At 40.8% G+C, this 9,909-nt stretch overlaps 1 non-coding gene across 1 annotated transcript; it reads right to left on the bottom strand.

The window, feature by feature from the left end:
• Positions 1-1,114: 1,114 nt before the first annotated feature.
• TRNAR-UCU (transfer RNA arginine (anticodon UCU)) lies at positions 1,115-1,187 on the bottom strand. Its single transcript has one exon. It is a non-coding gene; the product is annotated as a tRNA-Arg (tRNA).
• Positions 1,188-9,909: the final 8,722 nt, after the last annotated feature.

Genomic DNA, 9,909 nt, shown 5'->3' with positions numbered 1-9,909 from the left:
CCTTGACTAGACAGATCTTTGTTGGCAAAATAATGTCTCTGCATTTTAATATGCTATCTAGGTTGGTCATAACTTTCCTTCCAAGGAGTAAGCGTCTTTTAATTTCATGGCTGCAATCACCATCTGCAGTGATTTTGGAGCCCCAAAAATAAAGTCAGCCACTGTTTCAACTGTTTCCCCATCTATTTGCCATGAAGTGGTGGGTGGGACTGGATGCCATGATCTTAGTTTTCTGAATGTTGAGCTTTAAGCCAACTTTTTCACTCTCCTCTTTCACTTTTATTAAGAGGCTCTTTAGTTCTTTTTCACTTTCTGCTATAAGTGTGGTGTCATCTGCATATCTGAGGTTATCGATATTTCTCCCGGCAATCTTGACTCCAGTTTGTGCTTCTTCCAGCCCAGCATTTCTCATGATGTACTCTGCATATAAGTTAAATAAGCAGGGTGACAATATACAGCCTCTATGCTCCAGGTGTTTCAAATTATTTACAGTCTTCAGTAAAAGAATATTCAATCTGTTTCACACCTGTATACCTTTGGTAATATAGCCCCTTGGCCAGAAATAACCCATGTAATCATTTGATGATTATCTATTTGTCTCAAGCTCTTTCTTTTTATGAAAACCTTCCTCACCCTTTCACTATTCTTCAGGTTCTTCAGGGAGAAATGCCTACTGTCTTTGGTGCTCCCTCTGTGTCCTTTATGTCAAAACTTCTTGACACTTGGTTACACTTTCTTATTACATATCTGCCTTTCCCTTCTAGATGCTAATGAAATTGAGGGCAGGGATTGACCCTTGTGCACGTGTGTGTCCACAGCACCTACGAAGCCTGGCATGCAGTTGTAGGAATGTATGAATGAATGACTGTTTAGTGGAGTAGAAAACCACACCGAGTTTAAAATTTAAAAACAGAGGCTCATGTATTGACTACACTAATTATCATCTGTGTGACTTTAGGCAAGTTATTTAAATTTTCTGACTCCCAGTTTTTTGTTCCATTTTAAAAATAAAAATTCATTATCTAAAAAATTTTATTGGAGGATAGCTGATTTACAATGCTGTATTAGTTTCAGGTGTACAGCAAAGTGAATAACACAGTGTGCTGGGTCTTCATTTCCCAACTGGGAATTGAACCCAGACCTCCTGTATTAGAAGTGCAGAGTCTTAACCACTGGACCACCAGGGAAGTTCCTCTGACCCTCAGTTTTATATTTTTGAGCCTTTATCTTGTGCTAATCTGTACATACAAACTGCAGAGTTTTTCCCACTTATTTTGAGCTTTTACAGATAAAATGTATGTGAGAGCACCTTGTAGGCTATTAAGATTTATTCTAACATCAGGTAGTATAATTGTTGTGATCAATGCTTAGATACTAGCAAACGTTTATGAAAATAAGAGCACTGAAGAATAACTTTTGGACAGAAATAGGCATTTGCTACTAGTGAGAATAATGGCATGCATTTATTTTCATTGGTTGAGTAGTGTTTGTAATTCAAGTTTAATAAATATAAGAACTTGTTTTTGTTTATGCCTGAGCAGGCAGGCATATTTGAATTAGTTTTCTTTTCAGAATATCAACTGATTCAAAGAGGTGATAAATATCCCTGAAACATGAAATTACATTTATTTGTCTGCCTATTTATTAATAGTTAATATCCACTTACATTTTGATTTTCTCTTTGGAAGTGTGCAAAATTCTCCTTTCTGTCTTCTTAACTCATTTCTGCAGATGTACTTCATCAAAGCCAGTTTGACTTTGACACTGACCGTGAACATATTTCGTATGGTATTTTGTGTTTCATTTCTCAGGCTAATGGCCTAACATTCTGTCTGACCCCTGTGCTGTAATCCCCTCCTGGTAGGAGAAGTTGCTTCCTTGCATGTTTTATGCTCCCTGTATGTTTTCTGTTCTATGATTTCATTTGCCCATGAGATTGTGATATGATTTCTTCAAACCCTTTTCTGTAATTGATGGTATAAACTATCCATGCTTGAATAAATTCTTTTTAGCAAATTAGTGAGGTAGGCAGTATCTACCTGAAGTCTGCTTATCTCCATTTCTCCTTCTGTCCGTGTTTTCTCCTCTTCTGATTTGCCTCCACTCATCCCCTGCCTTCAATGTGTGCTCTTTATCCAGATTCAAACTCCCCCCCCAACCCAATACAAAACCATTTCCAATAGAGGAGACAGAGCAAAAGTCATTGTTATGAGTTCAACTGTGTTTCCCCTAAATCCATATGTTGAAGCCGCAACCTCCAGTGCCTCAGAATGTGACTAAATTTGGAGGTAAGGCATTTAGAGGGACTGAGTTAAAGTGAGGCCCTTAGAGTGAGTCCTAATCTAGTCCCTGGAGTCTTTATAAGAGGAGGAAATTGGGACAAACAGAAACACCAGTGACATGGCTGCACAGAGAACGCTGTGTGAGCACACAGAGAGGAGATGGCCATCTGTCAGCCAAGGAGAGAGGCCTCAGGACAAACCAACCTTGCCGATGCCTTGGTCTTGGACTTCTAGCCTCCACAACTGTATAAGTTCTGTTATTTGAATCATCCTATCTGTGGTACTTTGTTATAGCAGCCCCAGTAAGCTAATATAGCAAGGAAGTAGGACACATCAGGCATCACATGTGGTTGGAGAGTGAGAGCTGAGGAAGCTGGAGAAGAAGGTAAGAGTCAGGTCATACCGGCCCTTGTTCAGCACTTTGAACTGTGTGTTATGAGGAATGGGGAGCCACTCTCAGAGTCAACAGGGAACTAGTTTGACTGGATTTATGCTTTAAAATGATCATTTAGGCATTAATGGATTGGATAGAGGGGGGGTAAATATATGAGGAGATCAGCTGGGGGCTGGGCTTACTGCTGTCTTGGTGGAGATTGTGGTTTGACCTGGAAAAAAAGGGTAAATTTGAGATGTGCGAGGGAGATAGACCATGTATTAGTCATTTTTGCTTTATAGCCAATTGCTACCCAAATTTAGTAACTTAAAGCGGTAAACATTTCTTATCTCATAGTTTTTGTGGGGCGGAACTTCCTGAGCTGCTTAGTCAAATGGGTCTAATTCAGAGTCACTCATGAGGTTGCAGTCAAATGTTAACTGGGGCCACAGTCACCTAAAAGAGGTGCCCTACCCCTGGGATCTAATGCCTGATGCTCTGAGGTGGAACTTACGGAGTAATAATAGAAATAAAAAACACAATAATAGAAATAAAGTACACATATAAAGGGACAGAGAGGCCTGGTGCGCTGCAGTCCATGGGGTCTCAAAGAGTCAGACATGACTTGGTGACTGAACAACAACAGCAAAATACACAATCCTGAAACCACCCCCCAATCCCAGTCCATGGAAAAATTGTCTTCCACGAAACTGGTCCCTGGTGCCAAAAAGGCTGAGGATCTCTGTCCTGAAAACTTGACTGGAGCTGGAGGATCCATTTTCAAGAAGACTCACATGGTCTCTTTCAAGAGACTTTAGGTCCTTGCCAACTACTTACCAGAGGCCTTGGGTCCATGTCTCATAAACCATGGGGTCAGCTTGAGGGTTTCCATGGCATGGTGATTCACCTCCTCTCGAGTCAGGCATCCAGGAGATAGCATTATTAAAGAATAGGGAGGACTTAATGACCTGGTCACACACTCACTTCCACTGTTACCTATTCAACAGAAATGAGACTGCCACTGAGTCCAGTCTACATTGGAAGGCAGTAGAACTGGGTTCCATTTTTTGAAGGAAGAAATGTGAAGAATTTATGGACACATTGTATCCCCATCACAGACAGGATGCTGTTGCTATGGTCCAGGCTAGAAGCAATGAAGCTGGGGAGAGTACAGTGGCTGGAGGTACCCACCAGAGGCACTGTTATCAGGACGTCCCTTCTCAGCTGTTCATATGGTGGGGGCGGGGCTGGCATCTTTGTGTGAAGATAAGAGTGAATTGAGTGAGACTGTGGGCCCCACCTCGTCCTCTCAATCAACATCCGTACAGAGTGCATAGAATACAGAGCTGTGAGCCCTGGTTTTGTCTCCAAATCAACCTCCCTGTGATTTTCACACATCGATTCTAGTTCTGTGAACTTGAGAGGATGAGCTAAATTCCATTGTCTTTTTTTTGACGTCATTCAGTATTTGAAGAGAGCCATCATATTGTCACCTCGGACTTCTCTTCAAGGAAACTTTCATTCTTCGTTGAAAGGACATGGGTTTGAGACTCTGACTGTGTTCTGTCCCCTGAAGATGGAATCTGGTTTGTTATCTCCCCTCTGATCTGAGCAAACACTCCATGTGTATTCTGGTTAGTGAGGCAGACATTTCCTTTAACAACACAGCCACTGCATCTCTATGAATGTAGGCTAAGAGATCGTGCATTTATTTTTTTCCTGTGGGTTGCACTACCCAATTGTCATCTAAAATGCTCAAGCTTAATACACATCTCGTTTTGTACAATTTACTTATTTGAATATAGATTCAGGACTTTTCTTTTATCCCTGCTTTTTTTTTAATACCACTTTTGCTTGTATGAAGTGCTTGTTATTCAACAGATATTAGCATTCTTATTTTCAAATAGTGGGCGAACTATTCTTTGTGCATATTTTTAATGATTTTATTATTAAAGCACCATATTGATAATAAATCATTTTAATTTTTTTCACACAATTTAGAGTAAAGCCTCTGTATATATTTTTTTAATGTCTATACATTTTTGGCTGTGCTGGGTCTCACTGCTGTGCAAACTTTTCTCTAGTTGCAGAGAGCAGGGCTGTTCTCTAGTTGCAGTGCAGGAGCTGTGTGTTGCGGTGGCTTCTTTTGTTGTGAGCATAGGCTCTAGGCACATGGGCTTCAGTAGCTGCAGCACATGAGCTCAGTAAGCTTTAGAGCACAGGCTCAGAAGTTGATGGGCTTAGTTGCCCCATGGTATGTGGGATCCTCCCAGACCATGGATCAGACCATACTGGTGTCTCCTGCATTAACAGGTGGATTCTTCACCACTGAGCCACCACGAAGCCCCTTGGTTGGTTATTATAGTGTGAGCACACTGTGAGGCGCCCTTGTGTTTTTGCTTTTTTAATGTACCTTTTGCTCAGCTGCACTCACCCAGCCACTAGAACTTCCCACTGCGTTTGGTTGGTGATGGTGGTGGCATCAGTGTGTCGGCTGCAGCACAGCTTTCTGCACTAACCGGGCGTCTTGAGAATAGCTTTCCCATATCTTTGGAAACAGCTAATGCATTACTGTGTGGTGCATCCTTTTCTCAGAGACAGGGAAAGGCAGCATCCATTGAAACGGATGTCCAGAGTCCACGTGGAGGGGCATCTCATAGTGGCCACTCTACCTTGCTTGATGACACTCCCTGTTTAGCGACGAAACAGAAAAACTCAAAAACACCTCATTAAAGCATTTCATTTTACCCCAGGAGACATGTCTTATTGAGAACTAGTGAACAAATTGTTGGGTTGGCATGAAATGTTTGACAGCTTCCAAGGAAACGAATACCAAACTAATATTGAGACTAATACTAAACTAGGCTGCTGTTATTTAGTTACTGAGTTGTGCCCCACTCCTTTGTGACCCCATGAACTGCCAGCCGCCAGGCTCCTCTGTCCCTGGGATTTCCCAGCCAAGAATACTGGAGTGGGTTGCCATTTCCTCCTCCAGAGGATCTTCCCAACCAAGGGATCGAACCCATGTCTCCTGTGTCTCCTGCATTGGCAGGCTGATTCTTTGCCACTGAGCCACCTGATACTAAACTAATACTGAAAAGATTCAGCTTGAGACCAGCGTGTGAAGAGTTTTAGGGAACTACAAAACAAGCCAGATAAGAGCCTCTAAACCTGAATTCCATTGAAAGATATTTGGTCCTTCAGGGTCTTTTTGCTTGATCTAATGGATGATGTTCATTGTTTTTGCTTGTTTGTTTGACAAAGCCCAGTCTCCCTAGCAAAGTAATCAAGTACTTCAGGCCAAGAGTGGATTCGCCTTTCCCCAGTCAGTCTAGGTTCAGCTTGCCCTGTTTTAGACTGACATCTGGTGGTCATGAAGGATCAGCCAATCACCCTTGCAGTAAAGAATTCTGTCCAAGCAAAGGCATGGCCATTTTGTGGTCTGCTCTTGCCAGGAAATACTACACAGGATTATTTATTTTCATTTTCTCTTGTACATAAATCAGAGGGACTGTCTGAATTTGACCACACTTATCAAACTGTTTAAAAAGACTTAAAGTATTTTGACCACCACTTTAAAAAATATATCTCAAAGAAAGGCATGCAGACAGATTTATGTATAAGCATGTTCCCCAAAGTCAAAGTGTAATTTATAATAGCAAATTTGGAACCAACCCAAATGTTCAAAAATAAGGATTGTTAAAATTAGAGTGTTCCATTACATGGTGTGCTCATACTTTAGAGGAACATCTAATGACATGGGAAAATGTTTATGACGCATTGCAAAGTGAGCAAAACCAATTAAAATAACAAGTAAAGCTCCATAATCCTGCTTTTGGTTTTCTGTATATTTCTTCCTTTCAAAGACTTGAATATGTTAATATTTTTGGAAGTAGAAGGCAAAAAAAAAAATCCCAACATTATAAATATGCAAATATGGGTATATGTATAGTAGCGTATTCAACTTTTTTCAAAGTAACAAGTCCTTTAAGATATCTCTTCTGAAACTTTGTTCAGTAAACACATTCCTATAGAATATCGGTGCAAAAGGTCATGAACAATTGCTTCACTGTTCTCAGGATCAGTAATAATCAGGAAGCTTGAGCATGCAGCTGCCACTCTAAGTCTGCTAATGGGTCTTGTGGCTGAGACAAAAAGCAAGTTATTTCTTGCACGACCGTAAAGACTCATTAATTTGTTCTAAGGCTTATATTTTGCTTCTAAGAGTTGGTAGTGGGGCTGTGGAAGAAGATGCAATTTAAATCACTGTGAAGTGTGTGTCATAATCAAGGCTCTATTTTATAATTGGACACAGTCCATTTGTTAAAGCATTTTTAAAGACATAGTTTTGAGATTTTTCTTTGAACACCAAACAGGTATAAATAGACTGCTTGTTTCACTGGGTGATTTTCCCAGGAAGAGAAGGTTAAAGCGATCTCATGTGTGCTTGCATGCTAAATTTCTTCAGTCCTATCTGACTATGCGGCCCTATGAACTGTAGCCTTCCAGGCTTTTCTGTCAATGGGATTCTCCAGGCAAGACTACTAAAGCAAGTTGCCATTTCCTCCTCCAGCTGGATCTTCTGAACCCAGGAACAGAACCCGTATCTCCTGTGTCTTTTGCGTTGGCAGGTGGATTCTTTACCACTGTGCCACCTGGGAAGGCTTTACATATCATAGTTGTTTTCTTTATAAATTTGGACACAATTTCCAAATACATGGCTAACATGCCACTTTTGTCTACTCTAAGGGCACCAGGTGGCAGCTTCAAGAAGAGGAAAATCATTTCCAGAGCTCCTGCTGGCTCAATCAACACTTTTCAGTTCTAAAGAGACAGCTAACCTCTTTTTTTCATTTAACCATTTGATCAACAAAACTTTGATGGCTGTTACAGGAGTTGTTTATGATTTTCACTAATACAAATATTAACACAATGGCTGTTAGATTGGCAAACAAGAATTCAACTAATCCTCCAATTCTAGTTGGAAATATATTCCCTTATGGATCTTTTGGGCTTCCCTGGTAGCTCAAATGGTAAAGAATCTTCCTGCAATGTGAGAGACCCAGGTTCAATCCCTGGGTCAGGAAGATCCCCTAGAGAAGGAAATGGTTATCTACTCCAGTGTTCTTGCCTGGAGAATTCCATGGACAGAGGAGCCTGGCAGGCTACAGTTCATGGGGAGGCAAAGAGTTGACACGACTGAACGATTAACACGCACATGTATCTTTTACTGCATTAACATGTGACCATGTGAAGTTGCTGACTCACTTCTTTGTGATCCCATGGACTGTAACCTACCAGTCTCCGCTGTCTATGGGATTTTACAGGCAAGAGTACCGGACTGGGTTGCCATTTCCTTCTCCAGGGGATCTTCCTGACCCAGGGATCAAACCTGGGTTTCCCACATTGCAAAGCAGACACTTTACCATCTGAGCCATCAGGGAAGCCCTTTTACTGCATTAATTCTGCTAAATTCCTCACTGAGGCATAACCAATGTTGCTACTTAGTCATTTTCAAAGAAACAGAAATAAAATATGACTGGCATATATTAACCTGTGTGTGCTTCTTAAACACATGTGCAAAGACAAATTGACTTACTCATCTATTACCTTACCTGACTTTACATATGAAAGTGCACAGCTGACTAAAGTTAAGTGAATATTAATTTTTAAATTAATTAATTAAGGAGAGCTTTCTTCCTCTCCTGTTGGTTATTTTTTAGGATGGAATATAATAAATACTCATTGGCTGTATTTATGTATTTGCGCTATTTTAATCTCAGTAAAATATTCTCAAAACAACATTCACTAGGAGATAGGATTCAATGCACAAATAATTAACTTTATACATAGCCTTTTGTATATAAAACAAGATCATGTTCTATTGCTCTAAAGATCTTTAAGATGTGATAGATGGAGTATTTAGTGTTAGATTACAGAAAACCAAGGACAGAGAATTCACTTTTCAAAGTTAGACCTTTCTAAAGTCTCATGTGTTCTAACTTCGAATAAAATTTTAACCTTTAAGAAATTGTCCCCATTATTCTTTCTGCTTAATGCACTTGACTACTTTCTTTCTTTGATCAAGGAAGCTATGCAGAAAAGAAAAAAATGATCCTTTACTTCAGTGTGCTGAGCTTGAACATTTAGCTTAGAATTTTAGTTTATTACAAGTCCATGATTTAGAAGTAAAGAGCAAACTACATTTATTATTATGATTTTTAAATTTTTATTTATTTATTTGGCTGCCCTGGGTCTTTGTTGTCACACATAGGCTTTCTCTCATTGCCAGGAATGGGGGCTACTCCCTAGTTGTACAGCACAGGCTTCTCAAATGTGATGGCTTCTCTTATTGCAGAGCACAGGCTGTAAGGCCACAGGCTTCAGTTGCTGTGGTGTGCCTGGCTCAGCTGCCCTCGGGATGTGGAATCTTCCTGGAGCAGGGATTGAACCCATGTCCCTTGCTTCGGCAAGCAGATTCCCAACCACTGGACCCCCAGGGAAGTCCCCAAACTACATTTGAATAAGTTGATTCCTAGACTTTATAAGTTGAGGAATAAATAGATACAAATCAATGAAATACGGTAATATGGTTGGATGGCACCATTGACCCAATGGACATGAGTTTGAGCAGACTTCAGGAGACAGTGAAGGACAGAGAAGCCTGGGTTGCTGCAGTCCATGGGGTCGCAAAGAGTCAGACATGACTGAGTGACTGAACAACAGCAACAGATTAGTTCTAATTTATGGAGTCCCTGCTACAATTTGTTTTTATCATCTCAAGGTCATTTATATATACTTGTGGCATTCAATAGTCATGTATAGATGTGAGAGTTGAAACCACAAAGAAGGCTGAGCACCAAAGAATTGACGCTTTCAAACTGTGGTGTTGGAAAAGACTCTTGAGAGTCCCTTGGACTGCAAGGAGATCCAACCAGTCGATCCTAGAGGAAATCAGTCCTGAATATTCATTGGAAGGACTGATGCTGAAGCTCCAATACTTTGGCCACCTGATGCAAAGAACTGACTCCTTGGAAAAGACCCTGATGCTGGGAAAGATTGAAGGTAGGGGGAGAAGGGGATGACAGAGGATATGGTTGGATGGCATCACCAACTCAATGGACATGATTTTGAGCAAGCTCCAACTGATGGTTGTGAGGGACAGGGAAGCCTGGTGTGCTGCAGTTCACGGGGTCGCAAAGAGTCGAACACAACTGAGCGACTGAACAGCAATAATGGCATCTAAAGAGCTCT

This window comes from Bubalus kerabau, chromosome 7, assembly GCF_029407905.1.
Source record: "Bubalus kerabau isolate K-KA32 ecotype Philippines breed swamp buffalo chromosome 7, PCC_UOA_SB_1v2, whole genome shotgun sequence".
NCBI lineage: Eukaryota > Metazoa > Chordata > Mammalia > Artiodactyla > Bovidae > Bubalus > Bubalus kerabau.
The sequence above is the reverse complement of the archived record's forward strand: the minus strand, read 5'-3'. Positions and strand labels throughout refer to the sequence as shown.